Source organism: Palaemon carinicauda, chromosome 4 (genome assembly GCF_036898095.1).
Source record: "Palaemon carinicauda isolate YSFRI2023 chromosome 4, ASM3689809v2, whole genome shotgun sequence".
In the NCBI taxonomy this organism is placed as follows: domain Eukaryota; kingdom Metazoa; phylum Arthropoda; class Malacostraca; order Decapoda; family Palaemonidae; genus Palaemon; species Palaemon carinicauda.
Window position 1 is genome coordinate 27,959,545 of NC_090728.1, and position 17,721 is coordinate 27,977,265.

The 17,721-nt window shown below is 37.2% G+C and overlaps 1 protein-coding gene and 1 long non-coding RNA gene across 5 annotated transcripts in view; one reads left to right on the forward strand and one right to left on the reverse strand.

Moving 5' to 3' along the window:
* Window positions 1–17,022, reverse strand: part of LOC137639845 (uncharacterized) — an 85,970-nt gene extending 68,948 nt beyond the window's left edge. For 2 of the 3 annotated variants that reach the window (XR_011044276.1, XR_011044274.1), the window contains exons 1-2: window positions 16,835–16,949; window positions 12,648–12,777 (exon numbers count right to left, since the gene is read on the reverse strand). This is a non-coding gene — a long non-coding RNA (uncharacterized lncRNA). Of the gene's footprint in view, window positions 1–12,647; window positions 12,778–16,834 lie in introns of all 3 variants that reach the window. The other variant, XR_011044275.1, reaches the window with a different exon arrangement.
* Window positions 17,023–17,065: 43 nt separating this feature from the next.
* The window catches only part of Ufd4 (ubiquitin fusion-degradation 4-like), a 217,093-nt gene continuing 216,437 nt past the window's right edge, over window positions 17,066–17,721 (forward strand). For both annotated transcript variants that reach the window (XM_068372086.1, XM_068372084.1), the window contains exon 1: window positions 17,066–17,196. The gene's annotated coding sequence lies outside the window, so the exon portion shown is untranslated. The remainder of the gene's footprint in view (window positions 17,197–17,721) is intronic.

The window sequence follows — 17,721 nt, forward strand, 5'->3', positions numbered from 1 at the left end:
CACCTTGAACTGGTAGATCTTGTCGTCTAGGCAGAATCTCAAGTACTTCCTGGAAGACGGATGGATTGGGATCTGGAAGTACGCGTCCTTTAGATCCAGTGTGCACATGAAGTCTAGAGGTCTCACCGTAAGTCTGACCGTGTCCGCTGTCTCCATGCTGAACCGAGTTTGCTTGACAAACCCGTTCAGAGCCGAGAGGTCGATGACAGGTCTCCAGCCTCCAGACGCCTTCTTTACAAGAAAGAGTCGACTGAAGAAGCCTGGGGAGCCGTCGACGACCTCCTGGAGAGCACCCTTCATGAGCATGGTCTCGACTTCCGCTCGAAGGGCCAGCCCCTTTGCCGATCCCGTGGCATAGGAGCTCAACGACACTGGATTCGCTGTCAGGGGAGGTTGAGATATTATGAACGGGACGCGATAGCCTTGGCCGATCACTGAAACCGTCCAAGCATCGGCCCCGTGTTGCTGCCACCTGTGCACGCAACGTTGAAGGCATCCCCCCACAGGTGGACACGCAGGGGGACTGCCACTCCTAGGGTTTGCGGCCGCGGCCACTCCCTCTAGGAGTCTTGCCTCCCCTGGAGGACTTACCACCCCTCTTGACCTTGGCTGGAAAGGGCTGGGGCTTAGACACCACTTTCTTAGCTGCCGGTGCCTGCTTCGGTGCCTTACGAGGCTGCTGCTGCTGTTGCTGCGGAGCTGGAGGCTTATAGGGCCGAGCTGTAAGGGCCCTATGGAGGAGGGAGTCTGTGCTAGATTTCCTCCACCTCTCAGCCGTTCGCTCCATATCCTGTGGCTCCAACAGATTCTCCCCAAGGAGGGAAGTATGTCTGAGCCTACAGACATCCACGGCGGGGACCTTCGGGTGGAACCTCTCGGTCACCGCATCGCGCCGCTTCAACATTGAGTTGGCCCACAGGGTGGTGACCTGGTGCGCCAGGAACTCGATGGAGCGGGTGCCCGAGAGTAAGAAGGTCTCCAGGGCCTTCCTATCGGTCTCCTTAGGAGAATGTCTGGACGAATGTGTCTGATCTAAAGAAGATCGCCTACGGTATGGAGAACACGGTATGGAGAACAACGGCTGGTTGGCGAACGACTAGTAACTGGCAAGCGGCGAGTCACAAAGAACTAGGCAAAACTGGAGAGCAAGAAGCAGTTGTCAACTGAAGAGCTGTTGGTGATCGGCGCATAGCTGGCGTACACAGAGAGGCAGGCGAACAGCGAGCAGCAGGAGAATGATGGGTAACTACCGAAGGCTTAGTGGTAGGAGATCAGCAAGTCATTGGTAAACGACGACCTGCCGGAAAATAACAAGCAGCTGGCGATCAACGGGAAGCTGGCAAACGGTGAACCATTGCCGATCGGCGAGAGGATGTACGAGTCACTGGTGAGTGGTGAGGAGCTGGAGGACTGCGAACAGTCGGCGAACCATGAACTACAGGAACTCTACAAGCTGTCTGAGAATCCGGAGATTCTATGGCAGCTGGTGAACCTCGCACAGCTGTCAGGTGGCGAGAGGTCGGAGAGTGACGGTGAACAGGCAAACGCCGCAAGCAACTCCTTGGAGAGTTCGATAAGGCAGGATTGGGTGGTCTTTTCTTACCATTATTACTGAATTTTTAATTATTTGTAAGTACAGGAATGTGTCATCTGGTGTTCCTCAAGGTAGTGCTTTGGCCCATTACTTTTCATACTATATACACATAAAATGTGGTTTGGCCTAGAAAACAAGCTCGTTCCATATGCAGATGATGCTACTCTCTTTGCATCAATTCCATCTCCTGAATGTAGATCTGGGGTTGCTGAATCCCTTGGTATTCATCTAGCAGTTAATTCTAGCCAGGCCTTCTCCATCACGAGGCTCAATACTACGCAGTACTCTAGAAGTTTTATTCCAGCTGTGACCAAGTTGTGGAATGATCTTCCTAATCGGGTGGTTGAATCAGTAGAACTTCAAAAGTTCAAAGTTGGAGCAAATGCTTTTTTGTTGACCAGGCAGACATAGTCTTTTTATAGTTTATTTATGACATATTTGTTTTCGATGTTGTTGATAGTTTATTATATGACATGTCTGTTTTGACGTTGTTTCTTATTTTAGAATGATTTATTGTTAATGTGTTCTCTTCATTTATTTATTTCCTTATTTCCTTTCCTCACTGAGCTATTTTTCCCTGTTGGAGCCCCTGGGCTTATAGCATCTTGCTTTTCCAACTAGGGTTGTAGCTTGGATAGTAATAATAATAATAATAATAATAGAGCATGGTGCAAATTACGGGGCATCAAGTTGAATCCAAACAAAACTCATATTGTAATTGTAAGTAGGTCGAGGGTAGTTGCTCCTCAACATCCAGATCTCAGCATTTATAATGTTTCTTTAATTCTGTACAACTTAAGATTTTAGGTGTGTTTCCCAACAACAAATTTACTTTTGAAAAACACATTAGGTCTGTCTCTTCTTCAATTACACAAAAATGGGCTTATTGAGAAAGCCTTTTAAGATTTTTGGTGATCAATCTATTCTGAAGAAGTGTTTTAATTCCTTCTTTCTACCTTGTGTCGAGTATTGTTCTCCAGTCTGGTCTTCAGCTGCTGATTCTCATCTTAATTTGTTGAACAGGAACTTACGGTCTATTAAATTTCTTGTTCCTGATCTAGATATCAATCTCTAGCACCATCGTTCAATTAGTTCGTTATGCATGTTGCATAAAATTTTTCACAATTCTGACCATCCTTTACATTCAGATCTTCCCGGACAATACTACCCTGTTCGTAATACTAGGTATGCAGTTAATTCTAATAGTCAGGTTCTCTATCATGAGGCTCAATACTACAGAGTATTCTAGAAGTTTTATTCCAGCTATAACCAAGTAGTGGAATGATCTCCCTAATCGGGTAGTTGAATCGGTAGAACTTCATAGGTTTAAACTTGCAAAAAATGTTTTAATGTTGAGCAGATTAACATAAGTCTCTCTTTATAGTTTATATATGAATTATCTGTTTTAATGCTGTTACTGTTCTTAAAATATTCTAATTCTTTATTTTTTCATACATTTTATTTATTTTTTTTTTCTTTTCCTCACTGGGCTATTTTTTTCCTGTTGAAGCTCTTGCGCTTATAGCATCCTGCTTTGCCAACTAGGGTTTTAGCTTGGCTGTAAAGGAAAGTAGGTACTCAACTTAGACGATGAAGCAAAAGCCATCATACGAAGAAAAACTTCAAAAAAGCTGATAAAGGGCGCATAACGAAACAACAAGTGTAGGAATACGCTGCGAACAAAGAAACGAGTCATCAGAGATGAATGGGGGCACCACAGGGAGAGAGGATATGTAACGGCTCCTCACTTATCCTCCCCCCTAGTTGACTAGACTGGGTAAAGTCTGTTGAGGGTGCAGATATCTATGGTTATCTACGGATACGTCCCTGATTATACGCGATATCTTCAGATAGTCATTCCGGGGGTTAGAATCCCGTGATACATGACGGTAATTCTCTTGTAATATCACTCGCAGAAATATTATACAATAGGAAGCTGCCGAATGGACCCTCCATCGGGACGACATGGCTTGAGCCAAAAAATAATAATAATAATAACATAAAGGGTCCCTAAGCTTACAAACTAAGTAAAAGGAGAATACTCTGTATGATGGATTGATGAACTAAGAAAATTCATTAACCCATGTTCCAGAGATCGCTAATATGTCAAAACATTTCTCATTACAGTATACTTAAAAGAAAAACTTTTGAATTTATTCTTAAGACTATAGCATCAATGTGACTGGCCCATATTTGTTTTTGGTTAAATGTCATGAACATAGATTTCTTTCCACAAGGAATAATGCCTTCTTTTAAAATGAAAGTTAATTCTTAATTCTAGTTGATGGAAATACAATTACCAATTTGGTCATTGCATTGATGGACTTATGCAGCTATTAACAAGCAGATGTGGTATCATAGCTTATTGACAAGCAGATGTGGTATCATCGTATCTTATAGACAAGCAGATGTGGTATCACATCTTAATGACAAGCAGATGTGGTATCACATCTTAATGACAAGCAGATGTGGTATCATCGTATCTTATAGACAAGCAGATGTGGTATCATCGTATCTTATAGACAAGCAGATGTGGTATCACATCTTAATGACAAGCAGATGTGGTATCACATCTTAATGACAAGCAGATGTGGTATCATATCTTATCGACAAGCAGATGAGGTATCACATCTTATTGGCAAGCAGATGAGGTACCATATCTTATTGACAAGCAGATGTGGTATCACATCTTATTGACAAGCAGATGTGGTATCACATCTTATTGACAAGCAGATGTGGTATCATATCTTATTGGCAAGCAGATGTGGTATCACATCTTATTGACAAGCAGATGAGGTATCATATCTTATTAGCAAGCAGATGTGATACCATATCTTATTGGCAAGCAGATGTGGTATCATATCTTATTGACAAGCAGAAGTGGTATCACACCTTATTGGCAAGCAGCTGTGGTATCACATCTTATAGAGAAGCAGATGTGGTATCATATTTTATGGACAAGATGTGGTATCATATCTTGAGCAAATTTTGCGAGGTCATCGACAAAAGTTTAATGTTTTCTAACTTAGGGAGTAGTTGTCTCTAATGCTTAATGCATAACATAAAGTTTCACACTTCAATAGGGAACTTCTTCCTTCTGCATAAATGGCCATGAAAGAATATCATTCAATTGTACTTTCAATGAATTGGTCTATGAAAGAAAAGATAAATCTAATCATTTCCCCGTCTTCTGCAGCTGCCCAAGGTGCTGTAATGTTCCATACTTACGATATAGGTAAAATAATACGAGTCTTATATTTTGGGCAAATCCTTGCTGGATCTAGTTAACATCTATTACCTGCCAGCTATATTAGTTTGGTGATATCAATCCCCTGTGTCACAACATAATTAACAGTATTTTTTACATTTAATAAAAACCAGAATACTCGACATTATGTATCATTACAATAATTGCATACCATATTGTGAAACACGTTATCCTGCAATATCTATGATTATGAAAACCCTATAATAGAGAATGGGAATTCATAGAAAACGTTTCAGTTATAAAATAGGGGTAACATACATATACTATTTTCTATTTTACATTACACATACATTGGAAAATATTCTCCTTTCACAGAAATTATAACAATAATAAACCCAATACTGTATGTAATAACGTATAGAAACAAACAATAAACTAAACTTTTATTAATTTACTCTAACCTAATATACTGAGATAGTATGCAAGATGTCTACGGTTTACCACACAAGACTTTTAATCTTGCATCTCCGGAAATAAGCAATCGACATGTATTTTGACTGTACTACGAAATCCATTAAATACAGGTATATCATTGGAATACTTTTATTCTAAAGACTTTGGCTATGCATACATTTTCAATGGTATAATAATTCGAATAATTTTCCCATTTGTTACATAGGTAAACAATTGGAAATATGCTAACTTTTAATTCCTGTAAATAGGTACCTCCGAAACCTTTAATTGATGCATTCATCCTTATAATGAAAGTCTTATGGAAGTCTGGTATTCTTAGTATCAGTGTATTAAAAGAGCTGCAAGACTATTATCATTATTAACAGGATTTTTAAATCAAAATCTCCAACTTTCAAACTAGCCTTTTAATAAAAAATGCTATTAACTGCAAAACTCGACTCGACCACCTCTGAAAATAAAAATATCTAGCTGTCACATCCCTACCCCTTCCACGGGTCGCTACACAGCCACAGACTTGTCATATTTAAAGGTCACTCATGAATGGAAGAGGCAAGGGACAGTGAAACTGCCCTAGCAATTAGGACAATGCCCTAGAGACTGACCATATATTATATGATCAGCCCCAAGCCTCCTCTCCACCCAAGCTAGGACCAGGGAGGGCCAGGCAGTGACTGCTGATGACTCAGCAGATAGCCCCCAACCTTAGCTCACAGGGATGGTAAGGTTGCAGACACTAGTGGCACTAACGAGTCTGAGCGGGACTCGAACCCCCGACAGGCAAACTCCAGGCAGAGACATTACCAATCAGGCCACAACAACCCAAGAAGACAGAGGTTCCCGTATTTGACGAAGTGAAAAATGGCTGATAAGGGAGGAGTTTTAAATGGATTCCCCAACTGGTGCCACATCTCCACCAATCACCGGATTACCTTCTTTCTCCAAACCAACTCTCTCTCTCTCTCTCTCTCTCTCTCTCTCTCTCTCTCTCTCTCTCTCTCTCTCTCTCTCTCTCTCTCTTTCTCCGTTTCTATATAAATTGGTGTATATTCGAAACTGCATCCAAAATCATTCTAACTTTTGTTGTACACTTCCACTGATGTAAAAGTCAACGTGTGTTTTCTGTTATAAAGGTTTCCTCTCATCCTAGTCATGACATATGAGTGGGAACCCGGCCCCCACCTCGCGCAAGTACTAGACGTTAGTGGAGTCCTATCAAATTAATTTCCAGTGAACAGCGGAGTACTTCAAGGGAATGTGTTGTCACCTATGTTGTTTATCCTCCTCGTGGATTTTGTAATGCATGTAACAGTCGGAGATGGTGGATAACAATTGAAGTGGATTGGTAATAGGAAATGAGCAGACCTAGAGTATGCTGATGATGCTATCTTTATTAGCAGAACACCACAGGATTTCTAATGCTTGCTTGCTTGAAATATCACACGAGGTTGGGCTGAAGATAAATAGAAGAAAGATGATGAGAACGGAATATCCAATGGAAAGTGTAATATCATTGGAAGGAGAAAGGATTAATGAGGTAGAATTATTCAAGTAGTTAGTAACTATGATCCACAATAAAAGGTCTCTAGAACTAGAGTTTAATGAAAAATAAAAAAAAAAAAATCAGACAATTGCCAGGTTAAAATTTGGATATCAAATCGCCTGGAATTACACATAAAATTCAAACTATATATCATTTTAGTGAGATTGGTGTTATTGTATAGACATGAGTCATGGTATAACAATGAAACAATCTCCAACCGAATTAGTCGATTTGAGAACAAAACCCTTAAGAGGATATTGGGAGTTAAATGACAGGACAGGGTTAGAAACTAAACTATAAGAGAGCTTATTCAAGTTCCATATGTGGATGAGATCATGATGAGGGGTAGATGGAGATAGTTTGGGTTTGCTCTTCGTACTCCCCATGAGAGATTAGTTTACCAAACGTTCAACTGGGCTCCACAAGGCACTAGAAGAGTTGGAAGACCCAGGTCTACATGGCTGAAGACTATGAACCGTGAAGAAGGAGATGATGAGCATTGAATTAAAAGCTCAAGATAGAGACGACTGACAAAATCTAACAAAGGCCCTTTGCGTCAGTAGGCGTAAGAGATGATGATGATGATGAATGATTAATTTATCAAAGTAAACTAGCTCAAAATCGAAAACTCCTGAACAAATTCATTATTACAGTACACTTAAAATTCATCAAAACCCTTTCAATTCTCGAACACCTGACAATTAATTACACATAACTTATAAATGGGATACAATTTCAGTCCGGAGACATGCCCAGATCATATCTTTTCTTTATAAATTAAACTATTTTTTTTCCAGAGATGGAAAAAATATACATATAAAAGGTTACCAGGAATTATTTCAAATAAGCAACGAAAAAAATAAGATGGGCAAACTGTTGTACGTAACAAAAATAGGGGAGTTATGTAAACTATCTTAATCAATAAATTTCATTAAAAATGTCCCAACATTTTCGAAAGTAGTCTAACCGTTAGTATCGGTAACCAGAGAATATTGCAAGAACAAAATAATATAAAATGAATTAGAATATGTTTCCCTAATTCAAGATAATCAGGTTTTGAAATGTGTAAATAGAGACTGACTGGGCTATTATTCCTGCTGGAGCCTTGAGTTTATATAATTTTGCTTTTCCAACTAGGGTTGTAGCTAATAATAATAATAATAATAATAATAATAATAATAATAATAATACAATGTTGTTGTTGGAGTACGTGCACTTCATGTTACATCTCAAACCCCTTAGTAAGCTCAAAGTGGTACCTTAGGGAAATTCCACCGTACAAGATCGATGCTGATTTAAACATGAGTGGCTTCTTTAGGCACCCAATGCGCCCTACTTATATCACAGGCAGTAATTCCGAAGGGGAAAATACACACTAAAACGGTCGATAAAGGCTCTAACGTGAATGGAAGAAGCCCCACAAGCATCTCATCCCTCACAGCTTATAAGATAGCATCGCAGCCTTTGAAAATTCGAGGTTTCAGGCTTAAGGGAGTTACAGCGTAACTGTTCTTGACAGAGTATTATAAAACAAAAAGCCGGTCATTCCCCCGATAAAATTCCGACTACTTATTTTGTTTTAGGGCTTTTCTATAGATTGTATTCTTTCAGTGTTAGATTAAATTAGATGAACCACGGGTTACATAAATAGACAGATAAATCGATAGATACACATCATGCGCCGTGAGAATCCCTGTGGAAATAATCAAACCATAAAATGACGATAATGATAGAGAATACACTTTCTCATATGTTCATATAAAAACTTAAAACACTTTAATCAAACATTTTTTTTTAGAATGAAACTAATACACAGAAAAATATAAAATAATAAACAATTCTAATTCGACCATAAAACGTCACGGCTACTTCTACTCCGTTGACATTCACCACCTCCATAATGACGCAACAACGCCATCAATTACATTTCCATCTGTCAAAAACGTGGTCGGTTTGAATTGGATCCCAAATTAAACTGAGAACGTATTTTCCCTACTCACGTTTAAAATAACCCTTTCACTTTCATATTCTCTCACATCATAAACTTAAATGCAGGCTAAAATTGAGTGTCCGCACTCAGTGCGTCATTCACCTTATGACATAACTTTGAAAGTTCTTCTCTGACCTTCTCGGGGTCAGTAAACCAGGCGTTAGTCTCACTTTGCTGTCAGGTATCTTTTTATTTACTTTTCAACTTTACATGTCATTAATTTTACTCGTACATTTCCTCTTTGCGCCAGTTTTACTTGTTTGCATACAAGCAGTAAATTTTTATACTTCTATTTAAGCAATCAATAGCCTTTGGCTTATTCCACACAATAGCCTAAGGGTAATTCAATGAACATAATAAAATACAAAAGTGGACACCAATGGTCACTGAGGTGGCAATTAAACTAACATAATATATAAATCATATTCCATTTTTTCTAGTCTCATACAATATGATTCAGGTACATCATAAGATTCCATTTGCAGGGAGGGTTAATTCGTGTTGATATCTATGGGGATAATTTGGCTGCATTTAGTAATATTCGCGTACAAATGATTTCAGTCAAGTGCCTAAAGTTAATATGTACTCACCAAGTGAAGATACTTCGAATCTTTGCTATATTTTTGTGGCTATACGTTAAAGACAGTACACACAACGGATGTACATCATAAGATAATGAGAGTAAGGAAGTTAAAAATAATAATTTGATATTGCCAGTGATAAATCTAAAATTAATAAGAGTACATAGATTAATTTACAAGCAAATGAAAATAACAGTCGCTGCACCAGACTTATTATAATGAAATTCATTGGTCCACATGAATGTCCGGTCATTCTGAATAATAATAATAATAATAATAATAATAATAATAATAATAATAATAATAATAATTGACTTCAAATGTTTTGTTCGGGAGAAATGTTGAAAATGACATTCTTGATAAAACTGCAATGATATATAATCACCCCTATATGATAAAAAAACAAGTGTGGATATATATATATATATATATATATATATATATATATATATATATATATATATATATCCTGTCACGCTGAGCAGCATTGTAAAAAGTATGACTACTAGGTCTCACCCCGTCCCTCGGGTGAGGGTAGAGGGAGTAGTCATACCCTAGAGAGATGAGGTTGTCATTAGGAAAGGAGGAGGAGGTGGGAAGCGTTGAGTGTGTGTGCATACCTATCCAAATATTTACTCGTCATTTTTGACGGGTTACATGCACTGTTGCTTACATAATTTAACTATAACGCTTCGAATTCGCAGATTCAATCAACTCTAATTGAAAAAATTCTAGTAGGTTGGCCAGGGCACCAGTCGCCCATTGAAAAACTAGCGCTAGAGAGTTATGGGATCCTATGACTGGCCAGACGGTACTACATTGGATCCTTCTCTCTGGTTACGGTTCTTTCTCTTTGCCTACACATACACCGAATAGTCTGGCCTATTCTTTACAGATTCTCCTCTGTCCTCATACACCTGACAACATACAGAATACCAAACAATTCTCCTTCACCTAAAGGGGTAACTATTGCACTGTAATTGTTCTGTGGCAACTTTCCTCTTGGTAAGGGTAAAAGAGACTCTAGACTTAGATAGTGTCATAGCCTCTGTACCATGCCCTTCCACTGTCTTGGGTTAGAGTTCTCTTGCTTGACGGTACAATCGGCCACACTTCTATCTTATTTTTCTTCCTCATGTTTTGTTAATTTTTTTGTAGTTTATATAGGAAATATTTATTGTAATGATGTTACTGTGCTTAAATTATTTTAGTTTTCCTTGTTTCCTTTCCTCACTGGGCTAATTTCCCTGTTGGAGCCCCAGGTCTTATAGCATCCTGCTTTTCCAACTAGGGTCGTAGCTTAGCATGTAATAATAATAATAATAATAATAATAATAATAATAATAATAATAATAATAATAATAATAATAATAGCCTCTGTACCATGGTCTTCCACTATCTGGGGATAGAGTTTTCTTACTAAAGGGTACACTCGGGCACACTATTCTATCTAATTTCTCTTCCTCTTGTTTTGTGTAAGTATTTATAGTTTATTTATAAGAATATTTATTTTGGTGATGTTGCTGTCCTTAAAATGTTTTATTTTTCCTTGTTTCCTTTCCTCACAGAGCTATTTTCCATGTTGGAGCACCTGGGCTTATAGCATCCTGCTTTTCCAACTAGGATTAGCAATTAATAATAATAATAATAATAATAATAATAAAGTGAATATTAGATTAATAGAATCTCAAAGGGGTGGAGGCTAAAGGGTATATTTTCAAAGTGGAAGACAGGAGACAGACAACACACCGCTCCCTTCTAAAGACTGCCATTCCACCGTCAAATCTTGACTTTCACTCGTCATGGCAACGTTTCTTGGTAGAGACCTGTCAACTCATATATAATTACTTGGTACAAAGACCAGTAAACTCGTATAGTTTCTGAGATTTATAAAAACAATATTACTGATGTGGTCTTTCAACTGGAACGTGACGCCAAACAATAGGCCCGGGTCAAATAGAATGTGGGAAAAAAATATATTGGCCTTAAAATCAAACTAATCCCTTGAAAAACACATAAAGGTCCAAATGCTTAAATCTTGGACTTTGAATTGACCATTAACCTTGAGAAAATTGTCATAGTAAAAAAAAACTTGGGGAAAATAATCATAATCCCCAAGGTACCTACATACCAAGTTTCATTAAAACAAAGAAATATCTGTTAGATAAATTCTTTCTAGTGCAGCGTTGGGCCGTGAGTAATTTCCAAGGAGAGCGAAGGCATGTGAAATACTTTTATCTTTATGATAAGAAAAATTGTTCATTCACAATGGTCTTAACTATGTATTCATTTCTAACTAGGTTTGGATCATCATCCACATATGTTTTTGATGCTGCATTTTTTTAATTCCATTGCTATTAAAACCATGTGCACTATCTGCCATTCGACCATACATACAAGATCTGATAGCTAAGAGGCAATGTCAAGTATCTCATTAACTTCTTAGGAAAATAACCTAATTAAATACGGTGTACTTATATTTTTTGTGCAGAAATTATACTAAGAAAATATCAAAATCAACACTATATTTCCTTTTTTCAATAAACAGAGGGTGAGATTTTATCTACATGGCTGGAAATGCAAGGGAGGCGTGGAGGGGATTATTATTATTATTATTATTATTATTATTATTATTATTATTATTACTTGCTAGGTTACAACCCTGGCTGGAAAAGCAGAATGCTATAAGCCCGAGGGCTCCAACAGGGAAAATAGCCCAGTGAGGAAAGGAAATAAGGAAACTACAAAACAAGTAATTAACTACAGAAATTAAATATTTTAAGAACAATAACATTAAAACAGATCTTTTATATATAATTATAAAGATTTTAAATAAACAAAAGAAAGAGAAATAAGATAGAATAGTGTGCCAGAGTGTACCTCAAGCAAGAGAACTCTACCCCAAGTCAGTGAAAGACCATGGTACAGAGGCCATGGCACTATCCAAGGAAGCCAAAAGTGGTATTAAATCGTTTAAGAGCCATTGTTCAAGTGTATAAGTCTGAAATATAAAAATAAGATCTAGTTGTAATTGTCAAGTACCTTTTAACCCTGCGTTACATGGGATACAGAAATAATAATGGGAGCTACAAGGAAAGGAGATAAATTAAGTAGGAGTCCTGCAAAAGTAATGGTAATAACAACACATTTCGAGGCAGTCAAATTGAATTATTAATAAATCTACTGTTGATCTATTACCTTGAAGCACGGCAGCACCCGCGGTGTCACAGAACGCAATACTAACAGTTTACAGAACATACCTTCTAATATAGTTAAACGCCAAATGCCGGACGACTTTAATCTTGCATGAAAACGTTAACTTTTTCTCCTGGTTGTTTCTTCATACTGACGTTGGAGGCTGTATCTCGCTGATGTCAAACGAACCGGCTCCTGAATAACAAAATAAGTAACAATATTAGAGCTGGAACCACTTGGTTATTCACTATATACTGTATCATGTCAAAATAGTAATGATGCCAAATTAAAAGATTGGATGATCAGCAAGCAAGATTTGGAAAGTAAATAAGAAAAAAATGCAAACATCGTAAAGTAAAGCTAGAGGAAAGTCCCACAGATTCACTATGAAGTATAAACAGAGACGATGAATAGAAAGATAAAAGATGGAAAGTAGGGGCGGAGGTAGAGTAAGGCAATAAATAGGGTACAACTAGAGGCCGAAGGGAATCTGCAAAATCCCTTCAGTAATGCCTACAGTGTACTGCATGAGGTGCACTGGCGGTACTCATGTAGTACACTTTATGTATTACTAAAGCCTCTGAAGGAATGGGGAAAAATATTATTTTTTTCATTTTTCCAATGGTTAAGGTGGCAGAGATAACTATAAAAAAATAACAGCATTACAATGTTGAACTTTATATTTGGTAAGATGTGTAGCAGTATTTTGTTGAGGACCGATGACAGAAAGCTCGGGAAGAATTTATTTTGACAAGGATACAAGAATGTGACTCATATACTTGCTATAAAAAAGATTTGTGAGTTTCAACTGAACAAGAAAGTTGTATTGAACGTATATGGACCAGGAAAATGTTTATAATTCAGCGCACAGAAGCAGCCGTAGGAAACTGAAATCACACTATGGAGGAAATTAAAAACAGGCATGACAGAAAGACTTACGAAAGGAAATGGGCAATGTGAAGTCAGTCGTCGCAGACAGGAAAAAATAGTGACTTTAAACCTATACAGAAATATCAAGATCCCAAGTATATCAAAGTAAAAGAACGCTCTTCACATCACAGTGAAAGCTCACAGAAGATGAGAGAAGTCTTGAGACTTAGTCATTTAGAGCTTTTTAAAATTTGATGATCCTTTATAATCAAATAGATGAATTTGTGAATCTGGGCCATTATGGCTGGTGCAGGGGTCTGGGAGACCATTCATCGTCCAATTGCAACTAGGGGAAATCCCGTGGTTGCACGTCAAGAAATTAGACAGCAAATTAGAAAAAGGGAAGCGGCAGCAGGAATATTGTACAAGGTTAAAATGACAGGGAAGCTATAGGCAGAATGAACACTTAAGTTTGCCCTTAAATATTGCCTACAGTACATCGCATGAGTTGAACTGATAGTAATATATCATTAAGGGACACTAGGGTTTGAAGCTCCATGCAAAAGTAAATGTGATTTTACATTCAGCGTAGATGAACTGAAAATATCTATCGGAGTAACGATTTTCTTTTTATGTCTTCTGATAGGTTATAGGTCTAGTCATGAAGATCTTGGCATCCAGATCATCAAAAAAGGTTATGTCAGGTTACCGTTATCCTAGCTTCTAAAAAGTGTAATACAATTTTACAATAATAGGAAGCCATGATAAAAAGAGTTCAAGGCTAGGTCTCTATTTCACAATCACTGGTTAGAGGACGATTTCAGCAGTTTAGTATATTTGATTAATGCAATGCTGGAGATTAATTTTTCTCTTTTCTTTAAATAAAGTGGAAATAATACTACGAAACAGCTCATACCTAAGCAAGGTTGCCTGTGACTGTAAATCCAGGGCTTGCATAGAATTTTTTATTATTGTCGTAATTTTGATTTGTAGCGTGGTAAAAATTCTACAGATGAGAATGGCGAAAGTGAACAAAGTTACTTAGAATAAAATACGTAATATCGAAGATAGAGTTTGTAAAACAATAATTTACATGTAAGCTAGATATTTTTTTAACCCTTTCACAGTAATATATATATATATATATATATATATATATATATATATATATATATATATATATATATATATCCCTGTTGGAGCCCTTGGGCGTAAAGCATCTTGCTTTTCCAACTAGGGTTGTAGCTTACCTAGTAGTAGTAGTAGTAGTAGTAGTAGTAGTAGTAGTAGTAGTAGTAATAATAATAATAAACAACTGGAACAATAAGTGAAAACAAGTACTGTACAAAAAATGAAATGGAGAAGGATAACAAAAGCTTAACTCTTATGACCATGTTACACATCAACTTAGGCATTCTTCGTGTTTGGTTTTCTGACTAGAACGTGTGTTGGAACAAACTATGATGCCACTGAGCATGTTAAAATGGTATAGATATCAGTGATATAAAATCAAAGGGTGATCATCTTCCTCAGCCAAATTTTTTGAACAAATACAATGATTAACATCTTTACGGAGAAAGAGGTGGCGTTGGCCCATTTTCACTTGCATATTAATAGGCCTATTGTATATAGTTGTAGTAAAGACGTGGCTTACACAGATTCCTGCACTTAGGAAAGGAACGACTTAATTTGTTGATTTTCCGGTGAACAGTAAGTGTGCCGTATTTGAATTATGTCATACATGTGGGAGATAAATTTAGGCTGTATCGCCAATAAAGAAAAAATAAGAAAAAAAAGCAAATGTGCAATTTTCAGTGGACTTCCTTTTGTATATTGTGTGAAAACTACATTTAGTGTAGTGTTGTGTATGCTACCCCTGTATTAATTAAAATTTATGGAAATTAACTAGTTTGTAGTTATATAATGCTATATAATTGTCCAAGTAGAGGACATAACTTATAGCTTATAAAGAGACATGAAGTTATAATGATTAAATTTAATAATTTCATATCTCATTATTAGTAAGGTAATACTTTCCCAAAAATCTTTACCTACTAAACTTGAGGCATATCGAGTTACCGAGGCTTAATACAACACCGTACTCTGAAAGTTTTATTCCGAATATAGCCAAATCAATGTTGAATTGGTGAAACTTCAAATTTTCCTCACTTATCTTTTTTTTTTTTTTTTTTTTTTTTGGGGGGGGGGGTTGACGTTAACCTCGTTTCATATCTTATTACCAATTTTATCATCATCTCCTACGCCTATCGATGCAAAGGGCCTTGGTTAGATAGGCAGCCGTCTCTATCTTGAGCTTTTAAATCGCCTCATAGTCCTTAGCCATGTAGACCTTGGTCTTCCAACTCTTCTTTGTTACATATCTACTAAAATATTTTACATATCACACTAGTTTACTCACATAATTTACAATTCACTTCTTTTTTACGTACTAGGTTTCTTCGCCCTATTTGATAAAGCTTGAAATAAGAGTAAATAGGGGGCGCTAATACGACTTCAAAGCAGAGGCGGTACAGAAATACTTATTAAAAAGAATATATGAAATTGATACAGAACTGCTCAAGGTCCCCAACTGAATTGAAATAAAAAAAAAAAACTGCTTGTAAAATAAGCAAAACATTCTTTGATTGGATCAAATCAGCACTCAAGTCACCAAGTGCAACTAGAAACCCCAGCAGTTACAATGTGAATGTATGAAAGTGAAAAGTTATTTGACAGCAAGATGGAAAAAATAAGCGGTACCTCAGGTAAAGTAGATAGAAAAGGAAATGCTGCAAAGGGAGAGAAGGAACGGTACATAATGTGCACCGCTTGAGGTGCACTGACAGCACTAACCGAAACGCCCCCTCCCGTCCTAGTTGGAGAAAATAGCATAAACATGTCTAAACAAATGTTAACCTTAAGTAAAAGTTTGACAAAGAATGCTGAACACTTGACAAATGGGGGCTTAGAAAATAATGAAGGTTATCGGAGATTTGTTCAAGATCCATCAACAGAAAAGTTACTATTATTAGGTGGCACAATCTTTGTTATGTCTTGGATCCATGAACATTTGGCACAAACAAAACTGGACACTTTTGAAACTGACAGTTCACCTTATCCAAATATGAGAGAAACAATTGCAAAAGTGATCAAATTTAGTAGCAAGTCCTCTGCGTGAAGTGGGTTACTTTAACTACCATTGAAAAAGTCTACTGACAGTTACTGGATCATGCATGTGCGCCATGGGAAATAGTGCATTCACTCCGCTAATATGATTCACTGTCACTGAGCACGTGGTCCATCCAGGATGGAATTATGTGTATTTGGGCAGTGACGCATTCAGGTGTCTGCTTTAGGTAGATATACATTAGTTTGTACTTACCTGTCTTATGTCCGACCCATGATCGCCGAGCTTCTGGTTCCAGTCATATAAAAGGTTCTGGCAATAATTTCATGACTATTTAAAATATTAATTTCTACATGATAATTTTAAATGTAAAATACGTTACAAGAATTTTTAAAATTTCAACAACAAATCATGCTGCTTTTCCCCAAAGAAACAACAGAAAAAATATTTTCTAAAGACTGTACAATATTGACATCAGTTTAATTCCCATCTGTTTTCGTCAGTCAACTGTTCGCGGTGCGAGAAATAAGGAGACATATAGTTGCGCTGAAGTGGAATATAAGTGTTTATCGCGAATGAGCTTCCAAAGTTCATTTGATGATAATGGTGTATAAAAGGTATGTTCCAGGTGTTATCATGCTGTTCTTATTTTACCAAATGTTTGCATAGAAACGTTAAGAGAAGAGAAAAAATTGACGGTGGAGAGTGTACGGGTAGATGCTTGGGGGTGTCGTCGCTCTCCATTGCAGCAGACGAAATAGCAAATCTAGAATATCTTTCCCTCCACGCCGTATTATAGTTCACCGTTGCCTTTTCAATGATAACTCTGTGATTTGTAGAAAATCGATGTTATTTTTTATTGTTACCTTTGATATTTGAAAGCCTTGTAGGCAATATCCAAACTATAACTACTGTAGCTCAAGACTAGCTTCTCCCAGGCCTATTTATTAAGCCGTAATTTCATATAATAGCTTAAATATTTACAGTTAACTAGTTGTGATGCCGCTAGAACTATTATTCTTCGCTTGTGGCACACACAAAGCGTGTATTTTTCTGGCTGTAAAGGGTATAGCATAGGCTTTCTCTTGTTCTGGTTGCCCTATTATTATTGGGTGAACTCTCTCTCTCTCTCTCTCTCTCTC